Raw genomic sequence first — 23072 nt, 5'->3', positions numbered from 1 at the left:
TCTATGAGAAGAGGAGGCAGAAAGAGCGTAAGAGCCAGATGGTGGGCAACTCTGAGGGAACTGTTTGAAAAGTACACAGGCGGGGGTTGGGGATTTAGCTCAGTGGTAGAGCACTTGCCTAGCAAGTGCAAGGCCCTGGGTTCAATCCTCAGCTCCACAAAAAAAAAAAAAAAAAGGGACACAGGCTATCTGTTTTGCTAGATGTTAACGTGGAGTGTTGCAACAAATCAGGACTATGGAAATATAGAAAAACCTAATTACTCTTATTTCCCTCCAAAGTATTCTCCCATTTAATGCCACATGCCACAAGTACATATTTAAGCTTATATAAATAACCATTTTGGATCAGGAACTGTACAGAGAAGACACGAATTCAGGAACGTAAAATAAGATATTTAATTTTCAATCTTTTTGAACAAGTTCACAAATCATTTAAGCAAGAGTGGATGGTACAAACCTATAATTCTAGCACATGGGAGCCAGAGATGGGAGTATTACCACAATTTCAAGGACAGCTTAGTATATACAGCAAGTAACAGGCAACCTCAGACAACCTCCCGAGACTGTCTCAAAAAACAAAACATCAATTTAAATTTTAGTACAATTAGATTGAGATAATAAGATTGAACTTAAATTCATTTTAAGTTTTTATTTAACAAAATTAAGAGTACTGAGCATTTTTTCTGGCTTTAGTGTGTTGAACCTGGAGGACAGACACCAGTCTTGAAATCAATGTCTCCACAAACATGATGGTTGAACTACCGAATTATTTACCAGAAAACTAATTTTCTTTCATCAATGATATGGGGATATTAATAACTGTCCTGCTTTCCTTATAGAATTATTTTAATGAATGGTATATGCTCAATATTGTGTATCTAATATCAGTACATAAGTTAATCAGGCCTGGTTCTAAGTAGATATTACCATTTTTCACATGACTCACATGTAGCACGTGCCATAAAACCTTAAGGTAGGTGACTATGAAAAGGCCAAGAATCCCCGTGATAAGACCCTCTCCCTCATGTTGGTGCAGACTTGCAAGTCTGTTGGATTTAGAAAAATCGTAATTTAGGGTTTTCAGCTTCACACAGACTTGAAGTGTTCTAATCATCTTCTACTCAGGTAACATCCGAGTCTTTGCAAAGGCACAAGTAGCTGAGAACAAATGCTCACATAATTTTGGTTCTTTGCTTCGATGTACAACTCAGAGCACTCCCCTCTACATACTTTTATAGGGCAGTTTTAGCTGCTTTAAGTAACTGACGTGGTCCATCCTTCATTCTTTATGGAGAAACTAACTTGGAAAGACTTCAACAAGCCAAGAAGTATAACAAAAGTTAGTTGTAAGGCTTTTATTTGGAGGAAGAGGCAATAAAAGAAGGAATGCTTCTGTTCTCTGTTGTTTAAAAGGACTAGAGCTTTAGCAATGACTTGAAGAAGTGATTAATCCCTCTGTAACACAGCCAGGATGGGGTTTATTTTCCTACTGTTATGATGGTAACTTAGAACACACAGAACAACAATATCAAATATCAATTCCCTCCAGAGCTGGAACTTTCTAAATGTAGTAATTAGTAATTTGTCAAGATTGTCGTTAGGCACACAAACAGATACTCACTACCCAGCAATCTGAACTTCTGTGCTGCCTTCTATGTTAAATCCTCAGATGCTAGCAAATGTAAACCAGGTCCTCTTTTAATGGAACAGCATCTTAGGTGTTAGAGATGGTGAACCAAGACACTGGATTAAGTACCTTAAGAGAAGGGGTGAGGTCAAACTAAGAATAGAAGTTCAAGCACTGTCACCTGTTCCAAGCATAAATCCAGAAGCTTCCCACCTTCCTGCGAGCCAGACTCACACAGCGGAATCAAGTTCTAAAACCTTCAAACGTATGTCTTATACCATTCATCTTCTCAACCCTTTCATGGAGGTATCACTGAATTAGGGTGGGACTGTACATATGAACTACAGAATATGAACTATTTCTACACAAACTAACTTTTATTGGTAAAAATAAATCTGATTTGAAAGCTTAATGTGCAAACCTAAATTCTAATGAAATCTTCCATACATTTGACCTATAACAGAAACTAGATATAGCTTAAAACTCAACTCTTTTACTATATATAGTAAATCAATTTTATCATGGGTAATTATGAAGCCATCAAAAAACAAGTCAGTCACAGTTTGAGATCAAGGGCAAGTCAGTGGTAGATGAATCAAAAGTGCTGCAACCTAATAGTCTTTCTCAAGACTGACATGCACATTATCCCATGCCAATGAGTTTTTACAGGCAGTAAAGGGCCATGTGTCTGTTGGAAGCAGTTGGTCAAGTTTATACAGCTCTTTATATATAATTCTTTTAAATTCCTTCTCTCCTGACACAGCAGAAGTCTACTTCTCAAGCCAAGAAATGGCAGCTGAAACCAAAGTGGAAAGTCGAGGATTAGCCCATACAGGAGTGGGGAAAACTGCTTAGAAATGCTTTTAAGGGTCTTCCTGCCAGCTACCTCAAGAGTGCTAGTGAAGACTTCCAGAAGGAAATATGCCCAGTCAGCCCCATGGGCCAATTTGGGGGACAGAATAAGGAGGAACAGAAGGAGAGCTCTGTGCATAAACAGGTACAAAAAGCCATGCACCAGAACCTTTCATGTCCATCCCACATGCTCTGTTCAAACTGTAGCAAGTGATGTTTTAATAATTTACACTTAACACTTTGACTTTAAGAGCAGGGCCTGGCACTGAATCCAGCACACACCAATTTAGCTGCTCTCCTGCCTTCCAAATCCAGCAGAGAAGGTGGGGAGAACCGACATTCGATGACAACAACTCTTTTAAGGATGATCACACCTCTCTATAACTGGTGAAAATAAAAACTACAAGTATATCCTGCTTTAATGAGAAGTCAGCAGAGTCTGGGTCACAGAAAGAGTTTAAGTTTTAAAACGAGCCAGCTATTTTTTCCCAACTCTATGCCAGAATTAAAAAAATAAACAAACAAACAAAAAAAAAACCCCAAAACAAAACAAAACCTATTACTTTTAAAAGTAAAATTAAGGAATTTATTTTACATCTTTCTTTCATGGGATGCCATGCCAATTTAGGTTCATTAGGGGAGTGTTCAAAAAGCTAGACTTTGAGTGTATAAAATATTATGAAGTTAAGTGCTGAAGAAATCCACCAGCTTTGCATTGAGATAAATCCCCAAGAAAACAGAATGGAGTATGGACATACACAATACAAACAAGCAGAACCAAATGTTACTGGCAGACTACAGAGGAGAAGCATACAAGCAATCACTGAAAAAAATCAACTTTGAAAGTGTTCGTCATCAAATGTTGGTAGAGGTTTAAGGGTACATAGTGCTCAGGAGGCAAGTGGTAGAGCACTTGCCTCCCATGTACAAGATCCTGGATCCCATCCCCAGCATGGCATAAAACTGCAAGTGTTGGCACACACCTGTAAACCCAGCAGGGAAAGGCAGGAAGACCTGAAGTTCAAGGTCATCGTTAACCCTTAACTGTACAGTAAGGTGAAAGCAAGACTGGGCTATGTATGAGACCTGTCTCTTAAGAAAAAGATGGGGAAATAAAATATGGATATGGAAAAAAATGTGAAAACTTGATTGCAAGTCTATACAAGCAGGCAGTGGCTTCCAAGAGGTATTTAAGACTATGGGCGAGTAATGCCATCTAGAATGGAAGGAAAAAGAGTGAGTACCACTACCTCCAAATGAAAGGACTCTGCCAAGCTCATGTGAAGAGTTCGCAGGCACAACTGGAGAGTCCTTACAAATCTCATACTGAACAGCAATGTTACACACAAGCATTCCGAGGCTTTTAATGAAGCTACCTGATCTACTCATAGCCCTATCTATCTGAGGGATGATGCTGGAGCCAGCCTCCAACTTCTTAACTGTATATTTCCCTTTACGGCTGTTTAAAATTTAAAGTGTCCACTCATCCATTCCCAGATTCCTGAACGCACTAGAAAAAAAACTAAATATAACAGATGGGTAAGTGCTCACTGTAACTGGAAACCCAAATGTAACATCAGCTCTCACAGGCCAATACCTTAACACCAATGGCTTTAGTGTAATGGCCTTTCTGGAGACCTTTTGTCTTTAGTCTCCCAAAAGAAACGGTACACTGACATTGATGGATGGCTGATAAGTGCTAGTCAAAATTTTTTTAGGTTGACATTAATAACCTTTACTTATTTTAAAGTTGATCAGTAAGCGTTCCTTCTGAATGCTAAAATGTAGTATAAAACACAGTTTGATGTGTCTGTTGTTTTAAGTTTTTAAAAATAGTGTAAGAAATGTTTAAAATGTAAGTCAACTATTGGGCCAACCTCTGAAACACTTCTGTAAATTCCAGAGTTCTATGGACTATAATGTAAAAACTGTCAGACTAAAATGACTTTTCTGTACTCTTAGAACTTATTAAATCCATGGAGTTTAGGAACCATAAGCCCTAACCATGCTGTAGATGTCATAGAAAAAGTGATGCCAAACTGGTAAATAACGTCCTGATTTGATTACCCACCTCAGTATCTAACTCTACCCCCTCACATGCTGTGGGACCTAAACTAACATTTTGTGCTACTCTCCTCCATCCCAACTGTCTGCTTTCATTCATATGAAAAGAACCCCTAACTGTGTTTCCTGGGCTGTTCTTCTAAGACTCAATAGTACGGAAACTGTGGTCATAAAACGTGGTGGGATAGATAACAGTCTATGTGTCTGTATACTTGCTGGCAGAAATAAAATTCCTAGAGTCTGCAAACTGTATTTCACACTCAAGTCAGTACACCTCTTCTTAGCCACCACCAAAATAAATGCCAAGATTTCAGTCAAGCCTGTTAACAGCATTAAAATGTCAAAACTGAAGCCATGGAATGAAATATATGCCAGCTTGTTTAGGGTTAAATCATCTAAAAATTTAAGACACATGATATGATAAGCCAAATGTAGTAAAAGGTTTAATTAGAGGATTGAGGTGAAATGAACTAGTGTTCAGTGTTGGGATTCTCAACTTTTCTCTCTGAACAACCTAATAAAATCGATGGGGTGGTGCTATGCTATAAAGAGATAGAAAGGGCTGTTCCATGCAATAGAAACCTACAATGATGTCAATAATGTGGCTACTGGAGGAAAACAGAGTGAAACAAAGATACTGAGATTGTTCTGTGTGATACCAAGTGACTCCATCATTAGTAAATGATATAATGCCTTTCATTCAATTCCTTTTATCACCAGTCAATGTGGTGATATATTGTGTACCCTAATAAAATTTACCTGAAGATCAGAGGACAGAACAAGCCACTAGATTAAACACAGAGGCCAGATATGGTGGCATACACTCTTAATACTAGCACTCGGGAGGCAGAGATCCCTCTGGATCTCTGTGAGTTCAAAGCCACCCTGGACTACATGAGATTGACTCAGTCTAGGAGAGAAACAGAGTCAGGCAGTGGTGGCACACACCTTTAATCCCAATACTTGTGAATCACATGCCTTTAATTCCAGCACCAGGAAAATTGAGACAGGAAATGATATGGGTGGGTGGAGAAAAGTATATAAGGCAAAAGGAGACAGGAACTAAAAGCTTTGGGCCAAGGAAGGTTTTTCAGCCGGAGGAGTTGGTGAGACCATTTAGGAATTCGTGTTACAAGTTAATGTCTACCAAGCCCCTGGCACTATATAATAAACAATGTAGAGAAACTAAAGAACTACCAAGAGTGTTGCTCCCTGGGAGCTTCCAGTTTCCTGGGGGAAAGGTGAATGCAATTTAAGATGGTAAATCTCAATAAAATTCTTTACTCTTTATTATTTAGATAGTTCCAGTGGAAAAAATGGGAAACACTCAGGAGGGGACCAAAGACAGGTCAAGAACCTGTGTAGTTTATAAAGATTGACACAATGCAGAAGACAAGGTTTGGAACATGCACTGAGTTTAAAAATATTGGAGCATTTTGTATTATTTCCCAGTTCAAATCTATCACATGAGCCAAAGCAAAGGGTAGAATACATCGTCTCCACATAGTCTGCAGTCAAAGCATTAAAAGGAGCAAAAGACATCACTGTAGGGGGGTTTGAGAGATGGCTCAGCAGTTAAGAGCACTGACTGTTCTTCCAGAAGACCTGAGTTCAATTCCCAGCACCCCCATGGCAGCTCACAACTGCCTATAACTCCAGTCCCAGGGAATCTGAACCCTCTTCTGGCTGTTGTGGCCACAGACATAAATGCCACAACCAAGAATAGCCATCATACCCATACACATAAAAATTTTAAAAAAGGCAAAATGGGTTATGAATCTCCTAGCCAGTATACACTAACAATTACACTAACAACTATGTGTGTAAATGTTCACCATCGGTCACAAAATCTCTACTAGTTCTAGGAAAGAAACATATGGAATACATTCAGTAAATTATTTTTCAGAGTCTTGAACGATGGAGAGACATAGTTCCATCACATATACAAATCTCATGGTTTAAGGGATGCCCACAAACTCAATGAGGACCAGAGATAAACACTCAACTACCTATTCACCATACCTTTTCTCTTCAGTAAAGAACAGTTTAAGAAACTACTTCTCCAAAAACTGGCTATCCTCAGTGAGAGATGGTCTAGAGTGTGTGGAGACTATCTGACTAATAGGACAAGAGAATGTGGGTATTCTTCTGAATGAATTCTACATAATTAATCCTCTTCTCCTTAAATTCATTCTTAGTGCTGTTTTAAGCAAAGCTGAAATATTAGCAATGAAAGAAGTAATGAAACAAATTATAACAATTATCAGCACATTACACTGGGCTTTCAACATGTACCATAAAGCTCATATGATAATAATGACAATGAATATGGCAGAAGTATTGTTCCATTTTAGTGTTACTGATAGCTTCTGGCCTTAAGATCTAATTAATTTTCCTAAAAGCTTTGATCTCAGATATACTTCTCATGATGGCCAGAGCAAAATTTATAAGATGTACCTATGAACTTGACCTAATACATTTTCTGAGTTCATAGTTGGCTATAAGATATGTGAGTCAAGGTTTCAAACCCAGAAACTATGGAGTATCCAACATTCGTCTCCCAAGTGTGGATCTTTCCCAAGTGTGCATCTTTCCCAAGTGTGCATCTGCAGCTACTTCTCAAGACTTTGACCTATAAACAGAAGAGGTAATGACAGACAAGATCTTAAAACAATCTTCACATTTATGGAGACTTTACGATATCGCAGATGAAATTTTTGTTTTTACCAATTTGTACTGGACCTGAGTTCAGCATGATGTAGGCTTGCAGAGCAAGGTCAGAAGAACACAGGCTGCTTCCCTTGCCGCAGCCTTTGTTGCAAACCTTATTACTCATTTTCTGATTCCTGTGTTTGGGTTTTAAGGAAAATTCACATGGGAGTTTGCTCTTAAAGAAGGTGAAAGGACTTCAAATAGACATTCTTTTCATGAGTAGACCAACACACTATGCCCTAGACTTAAATACAGTAATGTACTCTAACTTTATTTTGGATAAATGATTGCACTGCCTGAATTGGAATGTCCTGCAAAGTGCTATATGACATTTCAACCAACTGAGGTCCAACATGGTTTGACTCCAGCTTCCTCAGACAGATACTCTGTCTTTATTCACATGAGTCAGATGCAGATGAAATGACAGATTTCAATGTCAGTATCCAAAGATGACTTATGGTCAAACTAAACTTTCTTATGGACTTCAATGGTGCAGTTTAACATTTAAATTCTGTGATATAGTCTGAACATTTATGAGCATGTAAATTTATAATCCTATATGACTAAAGAGATAATTTAAAAAATACATTGTATATAATCAATGTTCCCTTTGATTTAATGTCCTTACAATAAGCTCTTTATAATATGTTCACAAATAATTCATTACAATGACTAAACAATACTTTATTTCACCAAAAAGAAAAGTACTCTTTGGTCACCAGTAGTACTGAATATATATGTGTGCTGTTAAGTGTGAAGTTTCAGTTTTGACTGAAAACTACAAAAATCAAAGATTCTGGGGGCCGACCTGGCTTGGCAGTTAAAAGCACTGGCTGATCTGGAGGACCTGAGTTCAGTTCCCAGCATTCACATAGCAAATTACAGTCTGTAACTCCCGTACCAGGGTCTGATTCCCTCTTCTGGCCTCTGAGGACACCAAGCAAACACATGGTCTGTGTACATACACACACACACATATACACACACACACACACACACACACACACACGGAGGGGGAGCAAACATTCATATAAGACTTTTAAAAAAATACAATTTTTAAATTGAAAAAAAAATCAAAGGCTCTAGAGAGCATCTCTGAGAGTCTGGTTAAGACTCCTTCTGTAAGTAAAGTGTATTTCTTTCCTCAAGTGAAAATGAATTCCTCTTCAGTAAAAGGCTGGGAAAAGTTAGGAGATGTTACAGAAGGTCAAAATTAAGTCCATTAAATCCCAGACTCAGATTTAGTCACCATAGAGACAGGGGAGAGAAATAAACCAGTAACCTTAAAAAACATGCTGTACCTTTGCCAGACATATCTCTGACTTACCATTATTTTTACTTAAGTATCTTCTAGTCCAAACATAACCAACTGTGAAGACTCTAAAACCAAACAGAACTAGACCCAAAAGAAATATGAATTGCTCATTCAAGCAAAGGGCAAGCAGCAATATGCTCTCCATTCCCCTTGAAAAATAGTTGCAACATGAAGCTCTTGAGGCAAGGACATGGGGAAAATATGTGATGCCAAAGCCAGAGGAAGCCATGTCAAAAAAGGAACACAGACATGAAGTAGCTGACCCAATTCAAAGGAAAACAAGTACATCTGAAACAGAGCACAGCTGAGGGGAAAGGACACTGCAAAGGACCATTAACATTCAAGTGGATGGTGCAGGCTTCTGCGAAGGAATGCAGATGGTGGGCTGGATAGTGCCCTCCAGTTAGAACGGAATTAAGATTCTTCTCCAGGGTATCCTGGACCTTTAAGAATGAAGTCTCATCTCCTACCTGGTACTGGCCCACATCAAGAAGCTCTAAAACAGACTACGTGTTCTTTGTCATGGAGGTCACCAAGAACACAGAAGTGTGGTGATGCTTTGTTTGTGCTCTAACAAATAAAGCTGGCCTGAAGATCAGAGTGTGGAGCTAAGCCACTAGATAGCCATACAGGCCAGGCAGGGGTGGCACACACCTTTAATCCCAGCACTTGGGATCTCACACATGCCTTGAATCTCAGCACTAGGGAGGTTGAGGCAGGAAGCTACACGGCTGGATGGAGAAAGGACTATAAGGTAGGAGGAGAAAGGAGCTCAGTCCTTTTCAAGCTGAGGATTCCATAGAGGTAAGAAGTGGCTGTGGATTGCTCCTCTGTCTCTCTGATCTTTCAGCATTTACCCGATATCTGGCTCTGGGTTTTCACTAAGATCAACTAGGATTCGTGCTACACAGAAGAAAGAGAAACAGGAAATTTGAGCTAATGGGACAAAATACACAAGAAAGACCTGTATAATTGGAGCTCCATGTTTAAGCTCTAGACAAGGCAAAAAGACATTATGTTTCATGGTTATTTACTTATTGTATGATAAACAGGAATATTCTACCTATGATAATTTGTTTCAAATAGTTATCTACTGTGTGATAAACAGGAATATTTTGTGATTCTCAACCTTGGAGTACAAGCTTATGTTAAAATGAACAAGCACCATGAAACCACAAATAAAATTGTACTTACATTCGTCCATGTGCCCTCAAGTTCTTGTCCATACATCCCTATCACCTTGCACAGTTATAACTACTATATATGTGTGTGTGTGTGTGTGTGTGTATGTGCATGTGTATATATACACATATATCCATACACACATATATACACAATTTTGCAGCTTGCACCTCAGTAATGCTAGCTATATTCTTTCATATTAATAAGCAAACATCAAAACTTAAAGTTTTTTCAAATTCATGGCATTCCACTACAGATCAAAATTTACTTAACCAGAAGTATTTGTTGAGCCTTAGGCCTGTAATCCCAGCTACTTGAGAGACTGAGGCAGGAGGATCACTAGTTCAAGACCTACCTGGGCTACAGAGTAACTTTCAAGACCAGTGTGGGCAACTTGTTTTGACTTTTCCAAAATAAAAAAGTGAAAAGAAGGCTGTAGAGTGACTGCCTAGCATGCACAGGGCCCTAGTTCAATTACTAATATTGAAAAAAATTATACCTATTGAATAAATGAACCATTTTTCTAATGCTGGACACTTTGTTCTAATTGTTTATTTTTACAAGTAACACTGCGATGGATATCTAGAACATGGGTCATTTTTCTCCTTTCCTTGGGACAATCTGTTTCTTAGAACACATCTCCCCAAACAGGATTATAAGATTGACTTCTGCCATGTACTGCCACCATTTACAAGTTAACGTCACTCACATAAGGTGGCTACCTTAGCATCAGATTTTCATTTTGTTTTTCTTAGTTTTAAGGGTAAAGATGTACTAGGTAAATGTTTCAATTGTTTGTCTTTAAATAGCACTAATGCTAGATGTGTTCTCATGTATATACTTCCTTTGTAATGTAATGTGAATGGCTTTTCCCCATCTACCTCCAGAAGAGCTCGTTCAGCCAGTAGTTCTGGAACATCTACCTCATGCCAGGGCTATGCAGACCTTCTCACCACTTGCATGACCTCTGCACATAATATAAAAATTATCTTTTTCTACGTGCAGACAATTTTCTGGGTATGATTTCCTTTTTGTTATAATTATACTTTTTCACAGTTGAGTTGGAGATATGTGAATCTTTTGGTCTATCTTCTGACTTTTCTACCTTGTTACAGCTTCCATGGTGATTTCACACCTAGGGATTTCATAGTCTATGTCCTGTGGTCTTTGTTCAAAGTATTCCAAGAGCCACATAAATAAGTTCTCTGATAATTAAAGTTCTTATCCATAATTCATTATTCTTCTGCTCTAACATAAATAACATTTTTACTAGAAGCATATAATTTAGAATAAAAACTTACATGAGTTTTCTTTTTCCACTGCATGCGGTATGTTGTATTAAAACTAGTTGTGTTTTAAGCTACCTTGCTGCAATCAGAAGGGACCTTAGATGTATCTGAGAAAGACTGACCCCAAGCAAGCCTTTGTAAGAGGATACTGCTCTCTCTAATGCCAAAGAAAAAAACAATGGATCTGCATGAGGCTTTTCATCTTTGGGCTGCTTTAGAGTAAAACCCTTTTGTGACTCAGAGCAGTGTGACAAGCAGGATCTCCAGCCCTATGTCACAATGTGCACATTCAAATTTGAGAAGCACTGAGGGAGACCACAGTAAGCTTCCAGAATAAGATTTAAAAAAAAAAAAAAAAAAAAAGCTCTCAGCTAGCAGGGCGCACGCCTGCATGCCTTTAATCCCAGTACTCGGGAGTGTGAGTTCGAGGCCAGCCTGGGCTACCAAGTGAGTTCCAGGAAAGGCGCAAAGCTACACAGAGAAACCCTGTCTCGAAAAACAAAAACAAAAAAGCTCTCATATGTTTTGATGCTCCTCTTAATCATGTACCAACAGAAAGTATTCCTCCCCTATCAAGGTTCACCTGCTACACTTTTAAAGCACCCCCTTAAAAATAAACATGGATGGCTCAGGCCAGAAAAATAAGCAAAGTGATATCCTGCAAGAAAGGACAATCTGAACTTTGCACCCACAATGTTATCTTAAGCTGAAGTTGAAAAGCCAAGTGCCTATGTGAGCACAGTGTTCTAGTATGGCAACAGGCTCCCACCCTTTGTGTCAAGAAGACTACAGAGAGAGCTGAAGGCTGTAGCAAGCCTCCCAGCCTTGTTCTCCCTAAAGGAACAGCAGCAATTTGGCTTCAGCCTATTGTAGCCAAATGGGAACGTAGGCTTGATGGTGCCAAAACTTCGGATATTTCAAGAGACAGAAATGTGGATGTTTAAAAGTGTGAAATCTCTCGAGTTTTCAAGGCTGGCAAGTCAGTTGCATTTTCAAAGAACACCTCTGCATGCCAGATCCAGCCTACCAGCTTGAGAGCATGGTTCTAGATGGAAGAGTTCTGAACTCTTTAAGCCTGTGTAATCCATCTGTGCTGATTTGTATGCTGACTATGTGAGGTCCAAGAGAGGGATCACATCAATCAATGGCACACATCAAAGCACTATGACTACTGTCTTTGAAAATTTAGTTTGGTGAATATTTAAAAAAAAACCCTGCCAAATCAATAATGAAAATAACCATATGGCAGTTATACAAATATTTCCTAAACGTGAAACATATCCAATTCTTTAACAATATTATCATTTCTACGGTACAATTTAGAGTACTCATGTTTAGCCCTGCTCATGTGTCTGCTAACAATTATGTTGTAAGGGCTGGAGAGATGGCTTAGTGGCTAAAGGTACCAACTGCTTCTCTCAAGGACCCAGGTTTGATTAGCACCCACATGGCAGCTCACAGGGTATTGTAAATCCCGTTATAGGGAATCCAGCAACCCCTTCTGGTCTCCACAGGGACTGCACAGACATATATGCAGGCAAAACACCCATACACATAAAATAAGTCTTTAGAACTTTTTATAAAAGAATTATGTTGTGTTCAACTACATTCCAAATAATTTTGTAAACTGAAGGCTGCCAAATGGAATAATGTCAAGTCCTTGAATTGTAAACTTTGTGGAAGATAAATGCTGTATAAAGCTTTAAAAGGGATATATCATTTTTAAAAATTAAACCATCCTCCTGTGGAAATTGCAAACTCCATTTCCTTCAAAGGTTTAATTTGCCCAAAAAAGTGTTTAGAAGTAGGGTGTGAAATGCAGTTTCCATCTGGACCTAGGCCCTGCTGGACCTGCAGCCAGCGTCATGCACTTTCTCGCTCATATCCGCTAGTTATGGAGGTAGTGAAAATTCCAGGCATCAAGGATCAGCATGGAAGCAGGGCCTGGACGGCCATTTCAATATTATTAGCAAGGTAGTATTTTATAAAGCGATTTTCAGTCTCCTTTACCTGGTAAAGGGAAAATAATCTAGGTTTGCCCTACACCATATTGGATCTAAAGTGCTTGGCCTTGGCACACACTGGGGCTCAGCAGATTAAAGGAAGACTCAACACAGGATCAGGGGTGTAACCCTGTGTATTTCTGTAGTGATAAAAAAAGAATTGACGGGGAAAAGGAATTTAGCAGGTTTACCTAGGTAGAGACCATGGCACAGGAACCTTTTCCTGTATGAAACTGGAAATCTCAACAGGTACAATGCTTGCAAATATGTCTCTCATAAGTACAGAGATGGGGACAAGAGGAAGCAGTCACTTGTGCATTGTACCTGGAGTAGATTTCTCTCAGATGTCCCTCCTGTTATTTTCAAAGATGGGTGTCCCTTCTCTCAAGAAATAAGGAAGCCTGGATTACCACAGAGCATAAATCAGCCACTGGCTAAAGGAAGCAAAGGCTATCTAGCCAATGTGTGTGGTAAATGAAAGGTCCAAACAATGTGGCTATATGCACCAATGGCCGCTTCTGAACTTGAGGGCAAACCAGAAAAAGCATGCTGGCTCACGTTATGGTGACCCAAGCAGAAACACTCCTGGTGGTGTTAGCACCAGGTTTTTACAGACTTGACTCCTTCCACCCAGGACACAGTGCTCCAGTCACCATCAGCTGTCCTTTCGCTCATCCCAGGGTTTGCTCCATGCAGCCTTGCTGCTCCCCACTGTTGGTTCACACTGCAACATGAGCTGCTCTTTCTTTCCAAGCAAACCTTCTGAAGGTCTGTGGTGCCTGCCACATTCACTTCCATGTTCTCAAATTCAAAGCAAATGAGGCTTGTGCTTGAAAAGGCATTTCCCCAGAGAGCTAATATTTAGGGTAAGCAGGAATATCGGCTGAGCCAATTAAAATAAACCTTCTTAAACTTCTCAAACAAATAAAGCTCTTGTATAATGCCACAAATTGGAAAGTTAGAGAGCAGCATAAGAATCTGTAGCAATTAGTAGTTCTTACCTCACACAGGATGTGTTCCCTAAGGGCTGGACACAGCTAAGCACAGCTACCGGTTGCCTAAATTGGAAAAAAAATTAGCAAAATTACCTTTTTAGAATAAAAGTCAGAAATAAAAAAAAATCATCTTTCTTTGAAGACTCATGGCAACACATTCTCCTTTGTATTTATAACCCAAAAAGTTAACAGAAGACAGCCAAGATGGTCTGTACATTTCTCCGAATGTCTGTTTGTCATATAACGTTAGCCCTGGCAGTGACTCCGGCTCCCTCATTATCAAGCTGTATTAGCTCAAACTCTCAGCATTGTTAGGTGGGTGAGCTCATGGCCTATTTCAGTTTTAAATTAACACTTGGCAATCACCCGGGTAATCAAAACAAATGATTCAGTCATTTAGAAGAGATTTATTAGTTGAGCCTTTTTTCCTTTCTCTTTTAACATCTTTAGAATATTTTGCCACAGGAGGGCTCTGATCCAGCCAGAATATAGAGCACAAGTCACCAGAGGAATATTTAGGTGTTGCCATGGAGATGAGGTACCCTGTGACCATTGAAGTTATCTCCCATCAACAACAGGATTAGGATGCAGGCTAGTTTGCAGGTTCTTCCCAATGTGAATGGTGCTGTGGTAGTAGGAAACAGGTGTCCCCTGGCTGCTGCTATGCCTGACACAAATGCACAACACAATGTCCTCCCCACGAATCCATACACATCCCCATCTTGTACCTTATATCACTTGTAAAGGGAACCTGGTGAATGAGCTCCCGGAGCAGGATCCTGTTTGGGTTTTGTTTATTTGAGGAAGGACTCACTGTGTGATTCAGGATCCCCCTCCTCCCACCTCCCCCATCACTGGCACCATAGGCATGTATCACCACAATCAGCTGCCCAGAACAGGCTCCAAGGAAGTTTCAATGGGACAAACATAAACCGAGCATTGCTGTCAGAGCTGAGACCCCTCCTGTGCCCCCACAACCATTTCCAGGCCAATTATCAAACAGGCAGTGACTACAGGTTCCATTTTTTTTTGTGGGGGCCAGACAAGAGCTGATGCAGTTAGTTCCATACGCTGATATAGATATCTATAGATTTGCCTGTTTTTGAGATCTTAATGACGACTGTCATAGTTAAGGCCAACTATTCTGAAGTCCAAATGAACACACTGTTAACTGAAAGGACAGGGTTCTTACTGGCCAAGTCAAAATCAAGGTCAATCTGTGTCAGTGGTAAAGAGCTAACATTCAAAGAGAGTTGTTTAGAAGTGATCTCAGGCCAGGCAGTGGTGGTGCACACCTTTGATCCCATCACTCAATGCAGATTCAGGCAGGTCTCTGTGAGTTTGAGACCAGCCTGCCTGGTCTACAGAGAGAGTTCCAGGACAGCCAAGGCTACACAGAGAAACCCTGTCTTGAAAAAGAAAACAATAACAACAAAATTGAACTCAAAGGACTACCTTTTACTCCTCTTCCCCCTACATAAGAGAAAATACTGTTATTTATTTCATGTTACATTTTTGTTTCAACATTTTATGATGGCAGACACAAAAACCTTGCTTTCCTACTTCTAGCTAAGCTGCATGGCATGTCTATACAAAAATCTCATCTTTTACCCACACTCCACTCATGAAACTTGCTGTTCCTAGAAGGTGCCACACCCTTTCATGCAGCTGTGAAAGAATACAGCGTATCACAGCTGTTTACAGACAGACTGCCCGACTTAGACAGGCTGAGGTGAAACACTGGCTCTATCTTACATTAGCCGCCCAACCTTTCTGAATTTCCTAATGGTAACCAACTTCACAAAGGCAAACAATCAAATGAGTATGACACATACAGAATATCAGATACACAGCCACCACTTCTTAGTGCAGACAAGCACTTAAGTTGCTATCAACTTGGGGACAATTTGCTATGCTCCTACAAATACTTCATACCAAATGTATTCTTCTTTTAGACCCAACCCACCTTTAATTTCAAACTTGAACTCCTCACACTCTAGTTTCAATATCCTATTTCATCTTACCCTTCCAGAACTGATTATTGCTGGAGATAGATGCAATTTATATTGGGTTCCACTAAAAAGGAATCTGGTTCTCTACTTAAAAGAGTCAGCTTCCCGCCTAACCTTGGCCCTACAAATGCCTTCTTGCTACCTATACAATTTCTTGCTGACTACCAGTCAGATGATGCTGAAAATCTTCTATTAACCAGACCAGGATGCTGGCTACCCATTTCAGAAGTCCTTGCATCTCATGTTGCCTGGCACCCTCCAGAGGGCAGAAGAGAGAAAGAGTTGGACTGAGGAGGCAAAGCTCATACATCAACTGAGCCTGATGGAGTGTTCTTCTATTCCCTGACGGAGAGTTCCCATCAGTAACACGGAGAAAACTTACAGTGAGCCCTGAACTGCATCTGCATCTTCCCTCACTTTCTTCTCTGTACTAGTTCCACTTACCACTAGTTGGGGTTATGAGACTAAAGATACAGTAGGCCTTGCATGTGTGCACTTTTCAATATGTAGAACAGAACCATGGCTTTGATCAGACATAATGCAAGACAAAGATGAAAAGCAGAACATCAGCCAAACCTTGAGTAAATGTGATGACAGCAAATTAATCTTACACAAACCTGAAATATTTAAGAATCAGTTACACTTTCAAATAAATACTGCTAATCTTACCCTATTCTGACAAATTAGTAAGTCAAATTACAAATGTCATTTTGTTATTCTGGAATAAGCCAGACATTTCTTTCATCTTTGAGGTATTTAAGACACTTCAAGTTTAATAAAAGTATTCTGGTCATAAGACACTGACGACCCTATCATGACTTTCAGCCAAGCTTAAAGGATCCCCAAGTTGCTAATAAATTTAATGAATTGTGTGAAAAAATAAAATGCAGAGACAACAACTGTTTAAATGAACTTAAATGACTGAATCAATCAAAATGGATGATCTCCATGTATTCATTGTTTCCTTTCAGATGCGTTGGATGTAATTGTCATGGCAACTATCCCTTAATCATGTTCTTTAGGATACTATCTTCTGTGGTGGTATTGTGTTCCCCAAAATATTGTGCACCCTAATAAACTTATCTGGGGTCAGGGCACAGAACAGCCACTAGATACAGAGGCTAGAAAATGGTGGCACTCACGTCTTTAATCCTAGCATTCCAGAAGCAGAAATCCATCTGGATCTCTGTGAGTTCAAGGCCACATTGGAAACAGCCAGGCATGGTGACACACGCCTTTAATCCCAGAAAGTGAGCCTTTAATCTCAGGAAGTGATGACAGAAAGCAGAAAGGTATATAAGGGATGAGGACTAGAAACTAGAAGCTTTTAGCTGGTTAAGTTTTTAAGCTTTTGAGCAGCAGTTCAGCTGAGATCCATTTGGATGAGAACTTAGAAGCTTCTAGTCTCAGGAAACAGGATCATCTGAGGAACTGGTGAGGTAAGGTAGCTGTGGCTTGTTCTGCTTCTCTGATCTTCCAGCAGTCACCCCAATACCTGGCTCTGGGCTTGATTTTATTAATAAGAATTTTTAAGATCCCTGCTACAATCTTCCATCTAAGAAATCTCTTAAGTATCCCCTTAATTAGAGACACTTGTGATGGTAACCAATAGGTTCAGACTTCCCATTTACCCTACTTGTATTAATATGAGAGTCTGAAACACTAGTATATGTGCCATTCAAAACATACTTTTGATGTTACCATAAAATGCAATAATAAATATAGCTGAAATGTCTGCTGGCTCCTTTCCTCTAGTAGAACTGAAAATAATTTACTGAGATAAAAGTTTCGATAAAAGATGCCTTATTTTAATAATTTCAACATAAGACCTGTAACATAACTAGCTATTCAGTAATGCATTAGTTTAATAAGCAAAGAAAAAAATTTACAGTATATTTTCAGTCATATAAATGTTAACACTGTCTAAGTTTTATTATTAAAGTAAGATTAAGTATATAGTATATCTGATAACGTACTCTTGTACCCTGGAAAATCATTTATTACATACCAGTTTTTACATTTATTTAGTTTTTTTTTAGAAATATGGAGCACTTCACAAATTTGCATACCATCATCATGGATGGCCATGCTAATCTCTGTACTATCTCTATTTTACTACAAATGCCATCTAATTGAGCATTTGTTTTTGTTTGGGGATGTAAGGAGGTGTGCTCACTTGTGAGTGTGTACATGGAAGTTAATACTAGGTGCCTCCTTTGGTCACTCTCTGCTTTAATCTTTGATACACAGTCTCTCACTGAACTCAGAGCTCACCTCCTGTCTCCATTCTCCATAGCACTGGGATTATTACAGACATGCAGCCTTGCAGAGATTTTTTTTTAACAAAGGTTCTAGAGATCTGTACTCGGGTCATCATGCTAGTGTGACCAGACCTTTATGCACTGAGCTATCGCCTCAACCCTTGTACATTTATTTAAGTACTCATAGCTTCTTCACAATTTGGAGATAAGTGTCATCATTATACGGTTTGGAGAAAGATCCGTTCTCTTCTTTAAAGGCATTTGTTGTATGCGCTACACATTTAAAGTTGCAATCAGTCCAGATTTTTCTACAGACTTCATTTCATTCAAAAAGTAAAAAGTGCACAGATTTCCCAAAGTTAGAGCAATGCGCCATTTGAAAACTTTGTGTGGAATAGATGTGAACATGTTTGACAGGTTTTCAAACCAGTTAATAAGCTGTGCCTTTCCTCTAAAGCAGCAAGGGGGGAAGAGTGAAAAGTACTGAGGACCAAGCTCTTTCTATGACCATGGCTTGCTATAAGTTTCAGGGACCTTTGGCCAACAGGGAGAAGAAGAATATATACTTGTTCACTTTTTACTGAAAAGTTAAAATATTTATAATATTACAAATCTCAAGAGCCATTTCAAATAGATGTGAAACCAGACCTATTCGGCACTCAGAAAAAATGCATACAAAAGCATGAGTCAAAGTGCAATCCAGAAAGGAAAATAGAGTGACAAATATTTGCTACAGTCAAAGGTAAACCCTTCACATTCTTGTCCTTTGCCCTAATGTTCAATGATATTTTTGTTGTGTTTTAAAAATAAGAAGATTGATGTTCTCTCAATGACCATTCACTTAATTGACTGAGAGGCTTGAATTAGTCATTGCCAAGTTTATAACTTTCCCACAACTCCAAGCATTCTTTCATATTAAAAAGAAAACAGCATTTTTCCCCTTCTTACATGACAACTATGGGTAGCTTTTTAGGCAAGTATAACTTCTATTTTTATTAACTCTATGTATCCCACTCCCCAAACTAGAGCTAAGTGGAAGGTGTGAAGGACAGGACTATATAGAGCCCTTATGTCCATTCTGACAGCCGCACTAGAGCACCAAAATTACTCTAAGACTGTCAGCCCCATGACCACCACTACACCCTGCCCATTCTTCATGACCAAACGTGCAGACTTTTTCTTCCTCATCATCTCCACTGTCCTAGCTTTCTGTTAACTGCAGCTTGATTCTATCATAAGACTGAAGATTTTTTAAAGTGTATTTTGTGTGTCTGGGTGCTTTGCCTGCTTGTGTGCCTCTGAATCACCTGTGTACCTGGTGCCAAAGAGGCTAAAGAAGGTTGTCAGAGTCCCTGGAACTGGAGTTCCAGGTGGTTGTGAAACCCCATGTAGGTGCTGGGAATGCAACACAGGTTCTTAACCACATTTCTCTAGCTCCTTATCGGACTTTTTAATGTTGGGCATAATCTCTGCTTCATGTAGCTGCCAGAATAATCTTTCCAACATATCACCTCAAATGTTTTATACTAGCTGGGGGTGATGGCACACACCTTTAATCCTAGCACTTGGGAGGCAGAGGCAGGCAGATCTCTGAGTTTGAGGCCAGCCTGGTCCACAAAGTGAGCCCCAGGACAGCCAGGGATACACAGAGAAACCTTGTCTCAAAAAAATCAAAAGAGAAAAAAGAAGTTTTATACCCTTTCTCTAAATAAACCTCCTTCTATGTCTGACCAAAGAGCCAAGGTGTTCACCATGAAATACAAGTCCTTTCACTGGGACTCTGGCCTCCTTTCCACAGCCCTATCTTTGGCTGCCTCATGACCTCGAGAGTTCTAGGCCACTAAGGAGTTCTAGGCCGACCCTTTAATACAGTTCCTCATGTTGTGGTAACCCCCAACCATAAAATTATTTTGTTGCTACTTCATAACTATAATTCACTACTGCTATGAACTGTAATGTACATATCTGATATACAGGATATCTGATATATGACCCCCAAAGGGGTCCCGACCCTCAGGTTAAAAAGCACTGCTTTAAGGAATTAGAGCATATAGGCTCCTCCCTCCTGGAAAGAAATCGAGGCCCTTCCCAAAGTGGTTCCACAGCTTCTGTGTTAAGCCGTCTGGCCTTTCTGCCTTTCCCCATATGTAGTGCCTTTTCCACTAAGCACACCTTTCTAGTGGTCTACGTGTCTGGCCAGGCTTCCCAATGGTGGTTCCTATTTAGCAGCTGCAGTCAACGCTGCCAAAGCAGGACTACCTCTGGGGGCTTGATGACCTCTTCAGACTGCAAATAGTCACGAACACCCCTAGCCTTGGCCTTCCCTTTCTCTCTTTCCTCTGTCAGCTTTCCTGACCTTCCTTGGTTCAAGAACGTATTTCCATATTCTCTGAAATCCATTTTTAAGTGTAAGTAACAAGACAACATTAAGAGGTGACAGAAGGAGGGGGAACCCTGGTGAGTAGAATTAGGTTCCCTTACAAAATGGCTGACAGAGTTCATTCATTTCTAGGCCTTCGACTCCCTTCATGTGAAGATACATCATCCCTTCATTCCAGAGGATGCAGCATCAAGATGCCATGCTGTCAACTGTAAGCAGTATTCACCAGACAATGGATGTGCTGGTGCCTTCATTATGGACTACTCAGCCTCTAGAACAGTGAGAAATAAATCTATTCTTTTTAAGTCACCCCCAGTCTTGGGTATTCTGTTATAGCAATGCAGAATAATATAGTACCCTTCCCCAACAAAGATTTCCAAGATGAATCTTGTATGGAGCCAAAGCTGAGAGTCACTGCCCCAAGTTTGTATAGCTCATGGCTGTCATACTTCGGTAGACATCAGAACTACCTGATGGGGGTCCTTGTTCTGACACAGGTGGCGAGGCCCCATTCCCCAGCACTTCTGATTCAGTCAGCTTGGGTAGAGCTCATGAACCTGAATTTCCAATAAGCTTCTAGGACTTAGAATCTCTGATGCTCTGTGCTCTGGGTCTAGGACCCCACATGGAGAAGCACTGATGTGCAGTCATGATGAGTATAGTTATATGATATAAATAGATGTACCATAAAACAAAAAATAAGTCTATCTATAGGTCAAGCATCCCTTCCCTGAAATCTGTATGTCTTTGTTGTTGTGGTTTGAGATAGGGTCTTGCCAATGTAGCTTTGGCTGTCCTGGAACTCACTATGAAGACCAGAGGTAGATCTGCCAACCTCTGCCCTGAGTGCTGGGATGAAAAGGCATGCACTACCACACCCAGCCCCTCCCCTGAAATCTTAAAACTATTGGTATTTCAGATTTAGGTTTTTTGCCAAGATTTTAGAATATTTGTGCAGACTTCACCACTCATAAACCCCTAATCTGAAATATGAAATGTCCCCACACCAGAGCATTTAGGGATGTTTAACCTTGTACATCTCATTTAGACAAAAGAAAATGTAGCATCTTCTGAAATATCCACAAATGTCTTCAGACAATCCAGTGAAACTGTCTTTTTATAAACTGAAGCCTAAGTGGAGGAAGTATTTTCTCAGAGAATCAAATGATCCTCTGGGTAGGGTTCAAAATTCCTGACTCTCAATCCCCACTCCCCGCCCTGCCCAGTTCAATACTCTTTCGGGCACATCTTTGCTGCATTGCTAAGAGCATCTCCAATTATAATGAACATTCCTTGCTTGGAGAGACTGATTTTACTCTTCGCCATAATATGTAGCACACCTACGTGGATGCATTTTAGAGTGAGCATTGACTAAGCATTTGTTGATTTCGCTTTATGATGTACTCAGCCCCATACTTGTCAGAAGCTGAGGCTGGCAAGTTGCATCCTGGCAAACATGCAGCTCCACTACAACCAATTAGCCACAGAGCACATCATATCCATATGTGTGCTGCTGCCATTATCTGTTACCGGAACACATAAAGAAAATGTAGGGGGGGGGTCTGAAACATGACAGGAACGATGACAACTAAGTTTACAAGGTGACAATTCTGCTTTCAAATGCCATGCCAGAAGACATTTACAAAGTGCCTACCGTTTTATTCTGAAGAAACTACTACAGCAATCAAGTTCTGAGTGCTAGAACATTCTAAAATGCAATGCAGGGGCCCTCTTTGTTCTTTAACAGACAATCCCCAAATAACCACATGAGGAAAAAGAAGAAATAAAGGGAAGGAGAAACTAAGAGCTGTCAAAAGATGGCAAGAAGCAAGTGAGTAAACATCAAGAGAACAAGAAGATGTTGTCACATACCTGCCCTGTAGCTATTACCATTAGCCTCCCCAGTCCTCCAGGTAAAGCTGATACTTCCCCATCCACAGGTTGCACATGCACAGATTCAACCAACTTGGCATGGAAAATATTCAGAATAGAATATTACATGTATGTGGAGTATGTAGATTTTTCTCTTGTAATTATTCTAAACAACAAAACAATAGGTACACAGAATTTATATTACCATAGGTATTGTGAAGAATATAAAGATGGCTTAAAATATACAGAAGGATATGCATAACATACTCATATGCATGTATATACTCATATACTTTATATAAGGCACTTGGGTATTGTAGATTCTTGCATCCTAGAATAGGGTCCTAGAACTGAACGTTGAACATCTTCCATTGGTGTGGTACATTTGCCACAGTGATGGAACAGTATTACTGCATGATTATGAACTAAACTCTATCTTATTGACTATAATTTGGACTAGGGTCCATGCTTTGTGCCATGCATTTTGCAGACTCTGACAAATGTTGAA

At 39.8% G+C, this 23072-nt stretch overlaps 1 protein-coding gene across 3 annotated transcripts in view; it reads right to left on the bottom strand.

The window, feature by feature from the left end:
- Fhl1 (four and a half LIM domains 1) overlaps window positions 1–23072 on the bottom strand; it is a 62994-nt gene that overhangs the window by 28117 nt on the left and 11805 nt on the right. For all 3 annotated transcript variants that reach the window (XM_036174881.1, XM_036174886.1, XM_036174882.1), the window contains exon 2: window positions 14046–14102. The gene's annotated coding sequence lies outside the window, so the exon portion shown is untranslated. The remainder of the gene's footprint in view (window positions 1–14045; window positions 14103–23072) is intronic.

Source organism: Onychomys torridus, chromosome X (assembly GCF_903995425.1).
Source record: "Onychomys torridus chromosome X, mOncTor1.1, whole genome shotgun sequence".
In the NCBI taxonomy this organism is placed as follows: Eukaryota; Metazoa; Chordata; class Mammalia; order Rodentia; family Cricetidae; genus Onychomys; species Onychomys torridus.
This window is presented reverse-complemented; position numbering and strand designations above follow the sequence as displayed.